The sequence below is a fragment of the Electrona antarctica genome (genome assembly GCF_951216825.1).
Source record: "Electrona antarctica genome assembly, chromosome: 6".
Classification (NCBI taxonomy): domain Eukaryota; kingdom Metazoa; phylum Chordata; class Actinopteri; order Myctophiformes; family Myctophidae; genus Electrona; species Electrona antarctica.
The window spans coordinates 901412-921420 of record NC_136811.1 but is presented as its reverse complement, the minus strand read 5'-3'; the positions used below and the strand labels follow the sequence as shown (position 1 = coordinate 921420).

Genomic DNA, 20009 nt, shown 5'->3' with positions numbered 1-20009 from the left:
GAACTTTTGACAGCTGCTGAAAGTTGGGGTACCATCAACAACCAATATAAGGCAAAATGTTCATTATGCTTATAGCATGTGACATGTCAAACTAGGGGGTTTTCATGATTCTGAATGCATTCCAAGCATTAGCTATGCACGAAAAACACTCATTGGGCTGAAAACGGCCATAGCCGTCATCACAAATGTGATTAGGTCAGCACATTTGGGCACATTTGGGCAAGTGGATATGGCCGAATTTAGCCCAAGGAGTTTGACCCCTAGTTTTGCCATAGCCACTTGCCCAAATGTGCCCAAATGTGCTTACCTCATCACATCTGTGATGATGGCTATGGCCGTTTTTAGCCCAAGGAGTGTTTTTCGTGCAAAACTAATGCTTGGAATGGATTCAGAATCATGAAAACCCCCTCGTTTACATGCCACATGCTACTTAAAGCATAATGAAAATTAGAACATTTAGCCTTATATTGGTTGTTGATGGTACCCAACTTTCAGCAGCTGTCAAAAATTCCCCTAGGGTGGTTCAATAGAAACCAATGTGGGATATGTTAGACACCTTTACAAACAAGAAAATTCTTGGTAAGAAATGTATTCCCAGATTTGACATTCTGATAATATTCCCTGACTAATTGGTAAAATAATAGCAGGTCCGCCATTTTAGAAAATGGCTGCCATTGTCACAGGATAAATCTAAATAGTACTACTGTATTCCTCATCCTTGACAATGTAGTATTGGTCACCAGAATCAAGATCCTAGGTGGTGTAGAACTTGAGTTATTGGGAAATAACAGAAAGTTGGTGGCCATTTTGAAAAATGTCTACCATGGTCACAGGACAAATATAAATAGTCCCAATGTATCCCACATCCTTGAAAATGTATGATTAGTCACCAGAATCAAGATCCTAGGTGGTGTAGAACTTGAGTTATTGTAAAGTAACAGCAGGTGGCGGCCATTTTGAAAAATGGCTGCCATGGTCACAGGGCAAATCTAAATAGTACCACTGTATTCCTCATCCTTGAAAACGTGGGATTAGTTACCAGAATCAAGATCCTAGGTGGTCTAGAACCTAAATCAGTTTAACTTGTCAACTCTGTCAGATATCCGTCAACTCCGTCAGACGTTGGTCACATGATGTTTTTGTTAATTTCCAAAGAAATAGATGATTCAATGTCAAATATTTTGTGCTTATGTATTGAAACACCAACTGAAATACTACTTAATGATGCTTTTTATTTTTTTTAACATGGTTATGTTATAATATTGAAAGTAAAGGTTGAAAATGAAGGATTTGAGAAATGGGATATTTCATAATAGTGTGATATTGGAATAAAACAATATTAAATTAATTGTATTACTTAACTTGACTACTAAAAGCCATTATAAGATAACTGAGGACTTTATAGTATTGTTGAAATTATCAAATTAAAATAAAAGGGATTTTAGTGTGTCTGACGGAGTTGACATAAATCAGTATAAAGTGCATAATGTCCCATTTTAGAAATAAATGTTATGCGAAAAACCTATTTCTTCTCAAGATTGGTAGCTGAGACCTGTGTCTACAAATACATCCATTTAATTTTAATAAAAATAAATCTGATTTGAAAAAAGGTTTTGTCCCTTATCTCAAGAATGAGTGATATATAAACTCTAGATAGCTCACCCGCGCTGTTGGCCAATGGAGAGCGACGTCGTTACGTGGCGGCCATCTTACCTCAGGCCACATAACATTGTGTCTATGGGGCATGTACTCTTAAATGACCATAACTTGCTCAATTTTCAAGTTTGGTTTGTTATAAACGTCAGAGACGTCCGCATACTTATATGCTTTTATACGACGTTCATATAAAAAAAGAAAGTTAAGCAGATAAGCGTCCTGAATCATAGCCACGTTGACAACGTTTGTAATAAACCAACCCGTTTGTAAATCCGTCAAGATTTGAGCGAGTTATGACTGTTTCTGTTTGAGCTGCCATTGAACATACTGTACTGTAGCCCCGAAGTAAGATGGCTGCCGGGTGAACGACGTCAGAAACTCCGCCTTGAGCCATCTAGAGTTTATATATATCTATGTTTGTGACAGCCTGGCCATCACTGTGGCGGCTCTTGCAAGATTTAGTTCTGTGTCAAGTGAAAGGTCGCTGGAGATTGCAGATCCGAGGTATGTGAAGGTGTTAACACATTCCAGAGTCTGATTATCGATGTCAATGGAGAGTGGAGTTTCAACATCTTGTCCCATGACATTGGTCTTCTTTATACTGATGGTAAGACCAAACTCCTTACAAGCAGATGAAAGCCTGTCCATCAGCCCCTGGAGTCCAGACTCGGTGTGGGATGCTAATGCTGCATCATCAGCAAAAAGCATTTCCCTCAGGAGGACACTGGTCACCTTGGTCTTAGAGTGCAGACGTGCAAGGTTGAAGAGTTTGCCATCAGCTCTGGTGTGTAGGTAGGCACCTTCAGGACATGAGCCAAATGCAGCTGACAGTACTAGGGAGAAGAAGATTCCAAAGAGGGTTGGTGCAGGAACGCAACCTTGTTTCACACCGACAAATTGGAAAGGACTTTGATGTTTCACCTTAACAACAGACTGAACCATGTGTGTTGTCATGAAATGATTTTATGACGGCAAGGAGTTTTGGGGGGCATCCGATCTTTACAAGCAGCTTGAAGAGACCATCTCAAATTAAAGTAAGTAAAGTAGCCTTGCCGAGCCATGAGGCCCATAGGGCAGGAGCCTATCTCCTGTTTCTGTAGCGTGAGGCAGCTTGATGTACAAGTACACCACCTGGACATGACGCTAGTATGTCGCAGTATGTCACAGGGACTTACCCCCAATCCAACCCTTGATGCTGAGTGTCAAGCAGGGAGGCACTGGGTCCCATTTTTAGAGTCTTTGGTATGACCCGGCCGGGTATTGAACCCCGACCTCCCAGTCTCAGGGCGGACACTAAGCACAAGGCCACTGAGCTGGTACATGCGCAAATTGGTTACATTGTATTAGGCTACTGCCTTGGGGTGGCGGGGGCTTGGGCCAGGCACAAAAAAGCTCTCCTCCTACGCATACCATCGAAAGGGATGAGCTGCGCGGGGGGAGGAAAAAAAGATAACCTAGCTGGAGCAGGGGGGGGGGGGGGGGGGGGGGGGGGGGGGGGGGGGGGGGTAGAGGGCGGCTGTATGTGTAGACATGTGTGTCCATGAGAAAAAGTTCGGTGGAATAGTTCATTTCCCATGTGTTTGTGTAAGTGTGTTCCTGGCATATCTTCCGAAGGTCATGTCACGTTGCCTCAAAGTCCTGCGTTATCATGGCGGGTTCAGTGGAAACTAACACGGCCCAGTCTGAAGACACAACAGGTGTCAGGGAGGAGGGAGGGTGGGGGTTGAGGTGGGGGGGGAGGCAGAGGATTATTTTCTTGCGCTGTCTCTTCGTGTGGAGAATGTCAATGGGGGGGAAATCCAGATTCTTTTTAGAGCGAGGGATATAGCAATATGGCTATTTCTCCTCTCTGTCCGTTATGGCTCTCTGTCGTCCGTCATGTCTCTCTGCAGGGCGCTGACCTTTTCCAAGATCGTGTCCATCTTCTGATGTAACTCCCCAAGTGCCCTGCCCAGCTCGGCCACGGCAGGCAGCATAGGGGCTCCGTTCAGCGCTGCCACTTTTCCAATTCTTCGATACACAAGACCAGTGCACAGCCCGATCATCAGAAATCCTGTCACCGTAAATCCAAATAGATATACCTCTTCTACGCTGATAATCTCCATGCACATTACACGCCAAGTCTTGTAGTCTTGGGTATAACTTGCGGGTGAAGATCCATCAGGGTATTGAGCGGGCTCTCCAGAACCCAATTTACATGGAAAAATGTTGTCTATCACGTACAGAGACCAGCACACTAATTCCATGAATAGTTCCATGTTTTGGTAGTTTCAGGAGTTTCGAAGAGACAGTGTAGAAGATAAGTTCTGGGCAGACAGGAGTAGAGGGAGAGAGAAAAAGAATGCGACCGCCCTCGTCAAGAGGCAAGCAAGCAAGGGTAAGGTTAAAAACGAGAATGATACACACCATGAACTGACCAGGCATAGACAATATCCCCTTTACAGCACTCTTTATTAACGAATATAATTCGCCACAATCGCCAGCCTATACACGTAGGACTGGACAGAAAGAGAGTGCACAGAGTACAGACAATATGCCCTCTCCATGCCGCGCACCGCGGCGCGCATGAACAACAACATCACCACCACCCCCGTGGACCCACGACCCACGTATGAATAGATAGTTTATAAGAAATGCAGGCAGTGACAGTAACAGAATGATAATCCTGTAGGCTGTAACTGAAGGGTTCTCTGCCATCCACTAGGGGGCAGTATCTCTTTAGCTTTCCTGTTCTGTAGAGCTATTTTGTTTGTTGTCAGTTTCATGTTCACATTGAAAGATGCATGTTATGTTGGTTGGAAGTTCTTAACCTAATAACTGTAAGTTTGTTTATGTTATGCTTATATATGGAACTTTTGTATACACTCTTATGTGAGTAAATGTTTGCTTTAGTACATTTTCATGTGAGCATTAGCCAACAATCAACCTGTTGATGATGAATGTTACTGTGAAACTTAAACAATTCATTAACTAGTACTCACCTAATGACGCAGCCACGGAGGATAGCCTATACCATGTTAAACAATGTACGCGAAACACTTTGGAATTACGTTAAAGTCAAAGACGCATGCGGTTTTTATGAACTTTGACTAAAAGCATGTTATTATTATTCCACCACCACACTTCTAGTCGGTGAGACCGGACTGTCATGGCAGCTGGCTACAACCGAAACAACTTCCTCTTCCTCTTCAAAATAAGCTACTTTTAAGTGAACTTACAGGATGTAGTATACCTAGGATGTATAGTACATGGTATAGTATACTATACGCTCCGCTTGGTGCTTGGGAAGATAAATCACACAGAAGGCAGGAGAAATAAACTCTGGGCAGTCGGGGCTTTATTATTTTTAAATCTTACCAACAAAATTAACAGGGACACATAGTAACGGGATTACTTTTTTGGAAAGGTAACTAAGTACTAAATTGCAAAACGAACAAGTTTGTTTATTCTGTTATTCCGTTACATAACGTCGTTATTAATAGCGCCGTTACACCCAACACTGAAAATAATGGATATGAATATGTGTGAGGGCCTCAATGCCCATTGGCCCAGTGTGAGTGCCTCAATGCCCATTGGCCCAGAGTGAGGGCCTCAATGCCCATTGGCCCAGTGTGAGGGCCTCAATGCCCATTGGCCCAGTGTGAGGGCCTCGATGCCCATTGGCCCAGTGTGAGGGCCTCGATGCCCATTGGCCCAGTGTGAGGGCCTCAATGCCCATTGGCCCAGTGTGAGGGCCTCAATGCCCATTGGCCCAGTGTGAGGGCCTCGATGCCCATTGGCCCAGTGTGAGGGCCTCAATGCACAGGCCAATGAGGAGGAAACACAACCAAGTTGGGAGACTGACCTAAAACACATGCACAGCTAAGTGCCCCTGGATGTAATCTATCACAGAGCACTTCACTTTATTACAGGAGCAAGTTACAGAACCCATCACTGTTCACTATATACACCTCAGTAGAATGGAAACAACATGCTACCCTGTTCACTATACACCTCAGTAGAATGGAAACAATATGCTACCCTGTTCACTATACACCTCAGTAGAATGGAAACAATATGCTACCCTGTTCACTATACACCTCAGTAGAATGGAAACAACATGCTACCCTGTTCACTATACACCTCAGTAGAATGGAAACAACATGCTACCCTGTTCACTATACACCTCAGTAGAATGGAAACAACATGCTACCCTGTTCACTATACACGTCAGTAGAATGGAAACAACATGCTACCCTGTTCACTCTACACCTCAGTAGAATGGAAACAACATGCTACCCTGTTCACTATACACCTCAGTAGAATGGAAACAACATGCTACCCTGTTCACTGTACACCTCAGTAGAATGGAAACAACATGCTACCCTGCTCACTATACACCTCAGTAGAATGGAAACAACATGCTACCCTGTTCACTATACACCTCAGTAGAATGGACACAACCTGCTACCCTGTTCACTGTACACCTCAGTAGAATGGAAACAACATGCTACCCTGTTCACTGTACACCTCAGTAGAATGGAAACATGCTACCCTGTTCACTGTACACCTCAGTAGAATGGAAACAACATGCTACCCTGTTCACTGTACACCTCAGTAGAATGGAAACAACATGCTACCCTGTTCACTGTAGGCCTACACCTCAGTAGAATGGAAACAACATGCTACCCTGTTCACTATACACCTCAGTAAAATGGAAACAACATGCTACCCTGTTCACTGTACACCTCAGTAGAATGGAAACAACATGCTACCCTGTTCACTATACACCTCAGTAGAATGGAAACAACATGCTACCCTGTTCACTGTACACCTCAGTATAATGGAAACAACATGCTACCCTGTTCACTATACACCTCAGTAAAATGGAAACAACATGCTACCCTGTTCACTGTACACCTCAGTAGAATGGTCTTCACTGGCTCTTAGAAGGAAACAACATGCTACCCTGTTCACTATACACCTCAGTAGAATGGAAACAACATGCTACCCTGTTCACTGTACACCTCAGTAGAATGGAAACATGCTACCCTGTTCACTGTACACCTCAGTAGAATGGTCTTCACTGGCTCTTAGAAGGAAACAACATGCTACCCTGTTCACTATACACCTCAGTAGAATGGAAACAACATGCTACCCTGTTCACTGTACACCTCAGTAGAATGGTCTTCACTGGCTCTTAGAAGGAAACAACATGCTACCCTGTTCACTGTACACCTCAGTAGAATGGTCTTCACTGGCTCTTAGAAGGAAACATGCTACCCTGTTCACTGTACACCTCAGTAGAATGGTCTTCACTGGCTCTTAGAAGGAAACATGCTACCCTGTTCACTATACACCTCAGTAGAATGGAAACAACATGCTACCCTGTTCACTGTACACCTCAGTAGAATGGTCTTCACTGGCTCTTAGAAGGAAACAACATGCTACCCTGTTCACTGTACACCTCAGTAGAATTGAAACAACATGCTACCCTGTTCACTATACACGTCAGTAGAATGGAAACATCATGCTACCCTGTTCACTGTACACCTCAGTAGAATGGAAACAACATGCTACCCTGTTCACTATACACCTCAGTAGAATGGAAACATGCTACCCTGTTCACTATAAACGTCAGTAGAATGGAAACAACATGCTACCCTGTTTACTGTACACCTCAGTAGAATGGAAACATGCTACCCTGTTCACTATACACCTCAGTAGAATGGAAACAACATGCTACCCTGTTCACTGTACACCTCAGTAGAATGGAAACAACATGCTACCCTGCTCACTATACACCTCAGTAGAATGGAAACAACATGCTACCCTGTTCACTATACACCTCAGTAGAATGGAAACAACCTGCTACCCTGTTCACTGTACACCTCAGTAGAATGGAAACAACATGCTACCCTGTTCACTGTACACCTCAGTAGAATGGAAACAACATGCTACCCTGTTCACTGTACACCTCAGTAGAATGGAAACAACATGCTACCCTGTTCACTGTACACCTCAGTAGAATGGAAACAACATGCTACCCTGTTCACTGTACACCTCAGTAGAATGGAAACATGCTACCCTGTTCACTATACACCTCAGTAAAATGGAAACATGCTACCCTGTTCACTGTACACCTCAGTAGAATGGAAACAACATGCTACCCTGTTCACTATACACCTCAGTAGAATGGAAACAACATGCTACCCTGTTCACTGTACACCTCAGTATAATGGAAACAACATGCTACCCTGTTCACTATGAGCCTCAGTAGAATGGAAACATGCTACCCTGTTCACTATACACCTCAGTAGAATGGAAACAACATGCTACCCTGTTCACTGTACACCTCAGTAGAATGGAAACAACATGCTACCCTGTTCACTGTACACCTCAGTAGAATGGTCTTCACTGGCTCTTAGAAGGAAACAACATGCTACCCTGTTCACTATACACCTCAGTAGAATGGAAACAACATGCTACCCTGTTCACTGTACACCTCAGTAGAATGGTCTTCACTGGCTCTTAGAAGGAAACAACATGCTACCCTGTTCACTATACACCTCAGTAGAATGGAAACAACATGCTACCCTGTTCACTCTACACCTCAGTAGAATGGAAACAACATGCTACCCTGCTCACTATACACCTCAGTAGAATGGAAACAACATGCTACCCTGTTCACTATACACCTCAGTAGAATGGACACAACCTGCTACCCTGTTCACTGTACACCTCAGTAGAATGGAAACAACATGCTACCCTGTTCACTGTACACCTCAGTAGAATGGAAACAACATGCTACCCTGTTCACTGTACACCTCAGTAGAATGGAAACAACATGCTACCCTGTTCACTGTACACCTCAGTAGAATGGAAACAACATGCTACCCTGTTCACTGTAGGCCTACACCTCAGTAGAATGGAAACAACATGCTACCCTGTTCACTATACACCTCAGTAAAATGGAAACAACATGCTACCCTGTTCACTGTACACCTCAGTAGAATGGAAACAACATGCTACCCTGTTCACTATACACCTCAGTAGAATGGAAACAACATGCTACCCTGTTCACTGTACACCTCAGTATAATGGAAACAACATGCTACCCTGTTCACTATACACCTCAGTAAAATGGAAACAACATGCTACCCTGTTCACTGTACACCTCAGTAGAATGGTCTTCACTGGCTCTTAGAAGGAAACAACATGCTACCCTGTTCACTATACACCTCAGTAGAATGGAAACAACATGCTACCCTGTTCACTGTACACCTCAGTAGAATGGAAACATGCTACCCTGTTCACTGTACACCTCAGTAGAATGGTCTTCACTGGCTCTTAGAAGGAAACAACATGCTACCCTGTTCACTATACACCTCAGTGGAATGGAAACAACATGCTACCCTGTTCACTGTACACCTCAGTAGAATGGTCTTCACTGGCTCTTAGAAGGAAACAACATGCTACCCTGTTCACTGTACACCTCAGTAGAATGGTCTTCACTGGCTCTTAGAAGGAAACATGCTACCCTGTTCACTATACACCTCAGTAGAATGGAAACAACATGCTACCCTGTTCACCTCAGTAGAATGGTCTTCACTGGCTCTTAGAAGGAAACAACATGCTACCCTGTTCACTGTACACCTCAGTAGAATTGAAACAACATGCTACCCTGTTCACTATACACGTCAGTAGAATGGAAACATCATGCTACCCTGTTCACTGTACACCTCAGTAGAATGGAAACAACATGCTACCCTGTTCACTATACACCTCAGTAGAATGGAAACAACATGCTACCCTGTTCACTATACACCTCAGTAGAATGGAAACATGCTACCCTGTTCACTATAAACGTCAGTAGAATGGAAACAACATGCTACCCTGTTCACTGTACACCTCAGTAGAATGGTCTTCACTGGCTCTTAGAAGGAAACATGCTACCCTGTTCACTGTACACCTCAGTAGAATGGTCTTCACTGGCTCTTAGAAGGAAACAACATGCTACCCTGTTCACTATACACCTCAGTAGAATGGAAACAACATGCTACCCTGTTCACTGTACACCTCAGTAGAATGGAAACATGCTACCCTGTTCACTGTACACCTCAGTAGAATGGTCTTCACTGGCTCTTAGAAGGAAACATGCTACCCTGTTCACTATACACCTCAGTAGAATGGAAACAACATGCTACCCTGTTCACTGTACACCTCAGTAGAATGGTCTTCACTGGCTCTTAGAAGGAAACAACATGCTACCCTGTTCACTGTACACCTCAGTAGAATGGTCTTCACTGGCTCTTAGAAGGAAACAACATGCTACCCTGTTCACTGTACACCTCAGTAGAATGGTCTTCACTGGCTCTTAGAAGGAAACATGCTACCCTGTTCACTGTACACCTCAGTAGAATAGTCTTCACTGGCTCTTAGAAGGAAACAACATGCTACCCTGTTCACTATACACCTCAGTAGAATGGTCTTCACTGGCTCTTAGAAGGAAACAACATGCTACCCTGTTCACTATACACCTAAGTAGAATGGAAACAACATGCTACCCTGTTCACTGTACACCTCAGTAGAATGGTCTTCACTGGCTCTTAGAAGGAAACAACATGCTAGCCTGTTCACTGTACACCTCAGTAGAATGGAAACATGCTACCCTGTTCACCTCAGTAGAATGGAAACAACATGCTACCCTGTTCACTATACACCTCAGTAGAATGGAAACAACATGCTACCCTGTTCACTATAGAGCGTCGCAGTCCCGCCCCCTACCATGGACCAGGAAATGAAACCCAATGCATTTTTCCCATAGACATTTCTTAAAGTATTTATTTAAAGACGGTTACACCGCGGACAAAGCCAACTCGAGTCGTGACAACTCATGACAACACAAACAATATTTTGGACCAAAAAATAATTACAAAGAAGAAAAACAAAACGTTTTTTTCTTCTTTCTAATTATTTGTTCGGCCCAAAAAATTGTGTTTGTTGTCATGATTTGTCACGACTCGAGTTGGCTTTGTCCGCGGCGTAAACGTCTTTAAATAAATACTTTCTGAAATGTCTATGAGGAAAATGAACGGAGAATAATTTCCTGGTCCAGGGTAGGAGGCGGGACTGCGACGCTCTATACACCCCAGTAGAATGGAAACAACATGCTACCCTGTTCACTGTACACCTCAGTAGAATGGAAACAACATGCTACCCTGTTCACTGTACAGTGTACACCTCAGTAGAATGGAAACAACATGCTACCCTGTTCACTATACACCTCAGTAGAATGGAAACAACATGCTACCCTGTTCACTGTACACCTCAGTAGAATGGAAACAACATGCTACCCTGTTCACTGTACACCTCAGTAGAATGGAAACAACATGCTACCCTGTTCACTGTACACCTCAGTAGAATGGAAACAACATGCTACCCTGTTCACTGTACACCTCAGTAGAATGGAAACAACATGCTACCCTGTTCACTATACACCTCAGTAGAATGGTCTTCACTGGCTCTTAGAAAGAAACAACATGCTACCCTGTTCACGTATAAAGCACTACTTGGTAAACTACCCCTGCATTTGACAAAGCTGCTAGAACCCAATACCTCATGTTATGGTACCAGATCTAAAGATAGGCTTTTGTTGAAGGATCCAAAAACCTCTTCTAAACTGCCTTCAGGGTGCATGCTCCACATCGATGGAATATCTGTCAAGACAAGTTGAAGCATGGATGTCCTTGTTTCATATGCTATTTAAAAATAATTAATAACAATTTAATTGTAGGCTATATGTTCATATTTCGTTCAAATAAAACGTTTTAAACAGAAAAATATCACTATTCTATTGAACATATTCTATACATATAAATGCATTTTGGTGGGCACTTTTTTTCTTTCCTTTTCTTTTATTTCTGACGGAAATTCCTGCGGGAGTCCCGGGACAAGGTCAGCAAATTCCCAGGAATTAAAATGAGCCAAATCCAGGAAAATATTAAACCCTAGTCTCAATTGGATTCCCCTGAAATAAAGGTTTCAAATGGAAAAAGGACAAAGTGTTTACTTTGTCCACATCTCCCAGAACGAACTCAACATTGCTCTCAATAGGAATTGGACAGTTCCGCACACGCACGCACGCACGCACGCACACACACAGGTCAATATAAGTAAATTAATATATGATAACTCTTCCGCAGGAGTAGCTTTTTCATATGTATCACACATGTTGTTATTTTCACCTATATACTATATACATGATAGGTGAATAGGATGATTTATTTACTATATACATGATAGATCATTACTTGCATGAAGACAATGATTTATTGTATTACAAGTTTTCTGAAATTGCACATTTAGATATGCACATTAGGCATTATATAGGAAAATATGCCATAATTTGCATAACTTTCCAGAATCAAATTGGAAAATTGTACTTAAGTACATGTACTTAGTTACTTCACACCAATGATCATAACACTTTCATTATTTACTTACTTGGATCATGAACTTTATTCTTTACGACAGCAGGCGTCTTCAACGTTTTTCAGGCCAACTCCTTAGCTGAGAGAGAGAGATAGAGAGAGAGAGAGAGATGAAGCAGTGACTCCATTTACATTTAAATATACATTTTACATTTTGTATTGTATTCATTGTATAACATTGTGTTGCAGATTCAACTTTTTCCACAGATGTCATACATTGTGTTCTTTTAATCAGAGTCTTTCTATAAAAAAATCATTGTAACTTCAAACTCCATCTTAACCATGTCAGATTCATTGAAAACACCTGTCCATTGTTCTGGTGACTGATATTGTCCTTCTAATGCATGAGGTTATTTATTTGTTACTGTATATAATTATTTTCTGGGATAGATTATATATATATATATATATATATATATATATATATATATATATATATATATATATATATATATACATACATAGAGACTGCTGGCCTGGGGGCTGAGGTGTGTCAGGTAGAAAGCTCCAGGGGAGAGGAGACTGCTGGCCTGGGGGCTGAGGTGTGTCACTAGAAAGCTCCAGGGGAGAGGAGACTGCTGGCCTGGGGGCTGAGGTGTGTCACTAGAAAGCTCCAGGGGAGAGGAGACTGCTGGCCTGGGGGCTGAGGTGTGTCAGGTAGAAAGCTCCAGGGGAGAGGAGACTGCTGGCCTGGGGGCTGAGGTGTGTCACTAGAAAGCTCCAGGGGAGAGGAGACTGCTGGCCTGGGGGCTGAGGTGTGTCACTAGAAAGCTCCAGGGGAGAGGAGACTGCTGGCCTGGGGGCTGAGGTGTGTCAGGTAGAAAGCTCCAGGGGAGAGGAGACTGCTGGCCTGGGGGCTGAGGTGTGTCACTAGAAAGGGCCAGGAGAGAGGAGACTGCTGGCCTGGGGGCTGAGGTGTGTCACTAGAAAGCTCCAGGGGAGAGGAGACTGCTGGCCTGGGGGCTGAGGTGTGTCAGGTAGAAAGCTCCAGGGGAGAGGAGACTGCTGGCCTGGGGGCTGAGGTGTGTCACTAGAAAGCTCCAGGGGAGAGGAGACTGCTGGCCTGGGGGCTGAGGTGTGTCAGGTAGAAAGCTCCAGGGGAGAGGAGACTGCTGGCCTGGGGGCTGAGGTGTGTCACTAGAAAGGGCCAGGAGAGAGGAGACTGCTGGCCTGGGGGCTGAGGTGTGTCACTAGAAAGCTCCAGGGGAGAGGAGACTGCTGGCCTGGGGGCTGAGGTGTGTCACTAGAAAGCTCCAGGGGAGAGGAGACTGCTGGCCTGGGGGCTGAGGTGTGTCAGGTAGAAAGCTCCAGGGGAGAGGAGACTGCTGGCCTGGGGGCTGAGGTGTGTCACTAGAAAGCTCCAGGGGAGAGGAGACTGCTGCCTTGGGGGCTGAGGTGTGTCAGGTATAAAGCAGTGGTAGCAAAAGGGAGTGCTAGCAGAATTGGAGGGAGGGCAATATAAGTAAATTAATATATGATAACTCTTCCGCAGGAGTAGCTTTTTCATATGTATCACACATGTTGTTATTTTCACCTATATACTATATACATGATAGGTGAATAGGATGATTTATTTACTATATACACACATGATAGATCATTACTTGCATGAAGACAATGATTTATTGTATTACAAGTTTTCTGAAATTGCACATTTAGATATGCACATTAGGCATTATATAGGAAAATATGCCATAATTTGCATAACTTTCCAGAATCAAATTGGAAAATTGTACTTAAGTACATGTACTTAGTTACTTCACACCAATGATCATAACACTTTCATTATTTACTTACTTGGATCATGAACTTTATTCTTTACGACAGCAGGCGTCTTCAACGTTTTTCAGGCCAACTCCTTAGCTGAGAGAGAGAGAGATAGAGAGAGAGAGAGATGAAGCAGTGACTCCATTTACATTTAAATATACATTTTACATTTTGTATTGTATTCATTGTATAACATTGTGTTGCAGATTAAATTTTTTCCACAGATGTCATACATTGTGTTCTTTTAATCAGAGTCTTTCTATAAAAAACCATCATTGTAACTTCAAACTCCATCTTAACCGTCTGCCTGCCGCCATTCATTAATCCCTCGATTGCGTATTGCCAAGGTTTTATCGCGCGTAACACTTACTTTGAAGATCCAAATATCCGTAATCGCATTGTTCCTGTGAAAAGCTGCTGTGTGTGGTATCATGACCGGTTGTTGTTGTCTCGCTCGGCGGTGGAAAAAGCTGACCGCGAGTATCACAGCGCCTGCTACAGGCCGTTGAAAACGCTTGTCTGGGACAAAGCGTCCTCTGCAATGTCGCTTCTGTGAGATAAAGCCGTCTGAAACCAGAGCCGGCAATGTAAGTGGATGCGCGCGCATTTTCAAAATGGCCGCGCCCATTGTGTCAGAAGCATAACAAAGCTAACTGACGGTAGATTTCGATACGATCGTATTAAAACATGCATTAATTAATACATCGCTGTTAAAACGGCTTTTCCGTTTGTGGCAGGCCACAAGATTCTACGTTTTAAAATTCCTATGTTCCCGGCAGGCCTCGTGTTAACCATGTCAGATTCATTGAAAACACCTGTCCATTGTTCTGGTGACTGATATTGTCCTTCTAATGCGTGAGGTTATTTATTTGTTACTGTATATAATTATTTTCTGGGATATATATATATATATATATATATATATATATAGAGGAGACTGCTGGCCTGGGGGCTGAGGTGTGTCAGGTAGAAAGCTCCAGGGGAGAGGAGACTGCTGGCCTGGGGGCTGAGGTGTGTCACTAGAAAGCTCCAGGGGAGAGGAGACTGCTGGCCTGGGGGCTGAGGTGTGTCACTAGAAAGCTCCAGGGGAGAGGAGACTGCTGGCCTGGGGGCTGAGGTGTGTCACTAGAAAGCTCCAGGGGAGAGGAGACTGCTGGCCTGGGGGCTGAGGTGTGTCAGGTAGAAAGCTCCAGGGGAGAGGAGACTGCTGGCCTGGGGGCTGAGGTGTGTCAGGTAGAAAGCTCCAGGGGAGAGGAGACTGCTGGCCTGGGGGCTGAGGTGTGTCACTAGAAAGCTCCAGGGGAGAGGAGACTGCTGGCCTGGGGGCTGAGGTGTGTCAGGTAGAAAGCTCCAGGGGAGAGGAGACTGCTGGCCTAGGGGCTGAGGTGTGTCACTAGAAAGCTCCAGGGGAGAGGAGACTGCTGGCCTGGGGGCTGAGGTGTGTCACTAGAAAGCTCCAGGGGAGAGGAGACTGCTGCCTTGGGGGCTGAGGTGTGTCAGGTATAAAGCAGTGGTAGCAAAAGGGAGTGCTAGCAGAATTGGAGGGAGGGCAATATAAGTAAATTAATATATGATATCTCTTCCGCAGGAGTAGCTTTTTCATATGTATCACACATGTTATTTTCACCTATATACTATATACATGATAGGTGAATAGGATGATTTATTTACTATATACATGATAGATCATTACTTGCATGAAGACAATGATTTATTGTATTACAAGTTTTCTGAAATTGCACATTTAGATATGCACATTAGGCATTATATAGGAAAATATGCCATAATTTGCATAACTTTCCAGAATCAAATTGGAAAATTGTACTTAAGTACATGTACTTAGTTACTTCACACCAATGATCATAACACTTTAATTAATGACTTACTTGGATCATGAACTTTATTCTTTACGACAGCAGGCGTCTTCAACGTTTTTCAGGCCAACTCCTTAGCTGAGAGAGAGAGAGAGAGATAGAGAGAGAGATGAAGCAGTGACTCCATTTACATATACATTTTTCATTGTACATTTTGTATTGTATTTATTGTATAACATTGTGTTGCAGATTCAACGGGTAGGTGAATAGGATGATTTATTTACTATATACATGATAGATCATTACTTGCATGAAGACAATGATTTATTGTATTACAAGTTGTCAGAAATTGCACATTTAGATTAGATTATATAGGAATATATATAGGAATATATGCCATAATTTGCATAACTTTCCAGAATCAAATTGGAAAATTGGATAAAGCCAGAGTCAACATACTGATTTAATCTTGTTTACACGTTAGGACGTTTTTAAACAAGGGAATATTATTCAGTATATATATGCTATATATATATATATATATATATATATATATATATATATATATATATGCTATATATTATTCAGTATATATATGCTATCACTAAGAAAATACTGTGAGCATAAAGGCATACAAGGAACATGTTTTGGTGGCCAAATTCTGGTTTTCCTTTTTGTTTGTTTTACCGTTGCATACATGCACCTCAAGAAAGTCACAATTAACTAATAAAATTAACTAACTTCAGTTTGTTTCATATGACAAAGTTTGAAGGACCTTAATGATCAGTTTATCAAGATGGTTTAGTTATGTGGAAATGAAGGCCTATATACATAAAGTGGGGAGCAGAAGGCAAACAGAGGCTTTTAAATCTCTCCCTCTATCACATGGAACTATTTTTTGGGCGTAGTGATATGGACACAAAACATCGGGGCAATCAATGAATACAGTTGCAACCACTATGGCAAGTTTTCATACAGCTTAAGTTCAAAAAATCGGAACTATCCCTTTAAGCCTCTCCAACTGATCCAAAATGAAGCAGCTCGCTTGATCTTCAACCAGCCAAAATTCTCACGTCTCCCCCCTTTTCCGCTCTTTCCATTGGCTCCCGGTCGCTGCCCACACAGAATACAAAACTCTGATGCTGGTACGGCTCCCTCATATCTTGCAAGTATGATCGAACCCTAAAAACCCACTCACTCAGATCGGCCAACGCAGGGAAGCTGGAAGTATACCCTCACTAAAAACGCCGGGACAAAGCTCCACACGTCGCAAATTCTTCTCCCTTCTGGCTCCAAAACTATGGAATGCACTTCCCATTACAATCAGAACTGCAATTATACTGCAAAACTACAATATATACTATACTATGCTATACTATACTATACAGTGCTATGACTACATACGATGCAATTCTAGTGCCGTCTACGTAACGTGCTAAGAGTGGGACTTCTTAAAAATAAAAATGTGTGATGATTCAAAGCATCATACAAAATGGACAAACAGTTGGACACGAGCGATTCACAAGAGATATTAGATAACAGATAACCTCTGTAATTAGTACAAATCACCAGCGGTTCCAGTTAAGGTAATACTAGTCCTGTGCAAATACGGCTTGTAAAGTTGGCCGAGTGGCCAAGGCTCCAAAAAGTGACAGAATCCAGCAATACCTTATTTCTCCCCGATAAAGGTTATTCACAGTGGAAAGGCCTCGAACAAAACAAAACACTAAAGACTAACCTACGAAAAGACAACATAGAAAAACACTTGAAAACCAATAAGGAAACAAACCCAGAACTTGAGAAACTGTGTAGGCTATAAACCCTGCAATGACAGGCCCCCTAGCAGCTCTCCCTGGGTGTTACCTTCTGCTTGTCTCAAGCCAAACTGAACTAACTCACTGCCCCTGCAGCCTCCCTCTTATACTAGGCAAGACTATACCAAGGAACAGTTCTGTAATTGGTAACCCACTTAACTCAACATCTGGCTAACCATGGCCCATGAGTTAACTTACACAATTACCTACTCAAAACAATTCGAATACATTTCAGATACATTACACAACATCAAGATAAATAGAAACCATAACATAAGAGCTCTTGTAAACCAGACAGACACCCCTCCTGCTCTATAGCACTTGGTACCTTCCTCCACTCAGTCAAGAGGATCACCAGTACTGCAGGAGAGCCAGGTGCCAACCAATCATAATTATACCCAAATGACACCAAACATATACTGTGACAATATTTGCAAAGTACATACTTGTTCTCTTTTACAATTCACTGTGAGCTACAATAATAAAAATAAGCACTCATGTCCATTAACACAGTCTTCCAAGCCGGCCGGCAAAGTTAGGGATGCAACTGTGTAATTTAGGTATGAGCATTGTTCTCCATCAATGTAGGTTTATAGGGCACGGGTAACGGTTGCCCCGTGACACGGCTACTCTTTCTGCACTAAAAGTCAAGTGGTCTCAGGGTCTCACCTGCTGCAGTGTTGAAGTCCTGATGTAGGTCTGGAGAGACAGAGGAAGTTTAATCACCTGCTGCAGTGTTGAAGTCCTGATGTAGGTCTGGAGAGACAGAGGAAGTTTAATCACCTGCTGCAGTGTTGAAGTCCTGATGTAGGTCTGGAGAGACAGAGGAAGTATAAAGATAGGCTATGAACAGGCCTGCACACAACTGGTGCGCATGCGTCGTCAAAATGTTTTCTGCGCGGTAGATCAAAGGATGCAAAGCGCATTTGCGCACCAATAGCTGCGACAGTTATGTAGAGAATCTGACAGGTATTCAAAAGGAATTCAAATATGATGTTATGTCCTGTAAAGTAGACTTAGAAATAAAACTTGTGTTGACTAATCTTTACACGTGACTCTTATTTTGAAGAGGAAGTCAGAGCACAGGAAGTCTGTTTCAGTTGTAAACAAGCTACTATGACACTTTCCCAAAGTTTACGTTGCTCCTGTCATAGTGCTAGTCGCTAAACCACGCGACCATATTTACAATGTGAAAACCATGCATCTGTCACTTGAACAACACTGGAATTACTTTATTTAAACATGGAACCTGCAGCAGTAGGTGAGTAATTAATTGTATCTGTGTAGGACGTTTCAGTGCTGCTAACAAACCTCCTGCTGCGTAACGACCACACTGTTTGTGACTTTAGTTTAGCATCTTTGTGTCTTTTGCATCTGGCTGTGTGGGCAGTATAACATTGTGGCAGTGTAGAGACGTCCGTCGGTCCGTCGACAGTAACCCCCCCCCCCACCGCAGTGCGCACCAACTTGCATGTCCAGGTGCTCCTTTGAGAACTAGCCCAAAATAATTATGTGCAGCCCTGGCTATGAAGTTTAATCACCAATGCAGTTTTGAAGTCCTGATGTAGGTCTGGAGAGACAGAGGAAGTATAAAGACAGGCTATGAAGTTGAATCACCAATGCAGTGTTGAAGTCCTGATGGACAGTAGGTCTGGAGAGCTCACTGGCTGCTTGTCCCTTTATACAGTAGCTTACAGTCTGCAATGCCTTCAGGAGGGGGAGCCAGAGAGCCTGCTGTTCACGAGAAGTCACACCATTTCTTGTAAATACTCGCTGTGGGTTAATGGTTCAAGGTTCAGGTTTATTCAGTGTCCCAAAGGGCAAATTGGGTTGCAGCGGCATAGACATCAAGACATCAATCAAGACAATAAAAACATGATTCAGTACAGTACACAGAGCAGATACCAAGAAGGTACAATAAAGTGCATGTGAGCTTCTTCATAGCACCTAATAAATGAGTTGATGATGCAGTAAGTTGTCTCCATTCCCTGGAGTGTGCAGTCCCTTCCTTGGAAGGTTTATTTCTCTTTTTGAAATAAACCTGTGGCGAAAACCAGTATTCCAGAGGACATTTAGCAAGACATGGTGGTCCACAGTGTCAAATGCCTTATAGCCGGGGAGCCACAGGCCCAAAAGCTCAAGGAATAGAGATTAACCTGTGATGTCATGACGTACTTTTAATTTGTGTTTTATCTATTCACTTGGTCATTAAGGTCCACAGAATGAGAGGTCTGCTCTGGTCATTAAGGTCCACAGAATGAGAGGTCTGCTCTGGTCATTAAGGTCCACAGAATGAGAGGCCTGCTCTGGTCATTAAGGTCCACAGAATGAGAGGTCTGCTCTGGTCATTAAGGTCCACAGAATGAGAGGTCTGCTCTGGTCATTAAGGTCCACAGAATGAGAGGTCTGCTCTGGTCATTAAGGTCCACAGAATGAGAGGTCTGCTCTGGTCATTAAGGTCCACAGAATGAGAGGTCTGCTCTGGT

General features: G+C 43.1%; 1 protein-coding gene across 13 annotated transcripts in view; it reads right to left on the bottom strand.

The window, feature by feature from the left end:
• LOC306924165 (uncharacterized protein) overlaps positions 1–18336 on the bottom strand; it is a 45113-nt gene extending 26777 nt beyond the window's left edge. For 2 of the 13 annotated variants that reach the window (XR_013790136.1, XM_079502547.1), the window contains exons 1-4: positions 17378–17566; positions 15782–15847; positions 13926–13991; positions 12142–12207 (exon numbers count right to left, since the gene is read on the bottom strand). The gene's annotated coding sequence lies outside the window, so the exon portion shown is untranslated. Of the gene's footprint in view, positions 1–12141; positions 12208–13925; positions 13992–15781; positions 15848–16907; positions 17008–17377; positions 17591–18192 lie in introns of those variants that run through there. The other 11 variants (XM_079502553.1, XM_079502552.1, XM_079502554.1 and 8 more) reach the window with 11 other exon arrangements.
• Positions 18337–20009: the final 1673 nt, after the last annotated feature.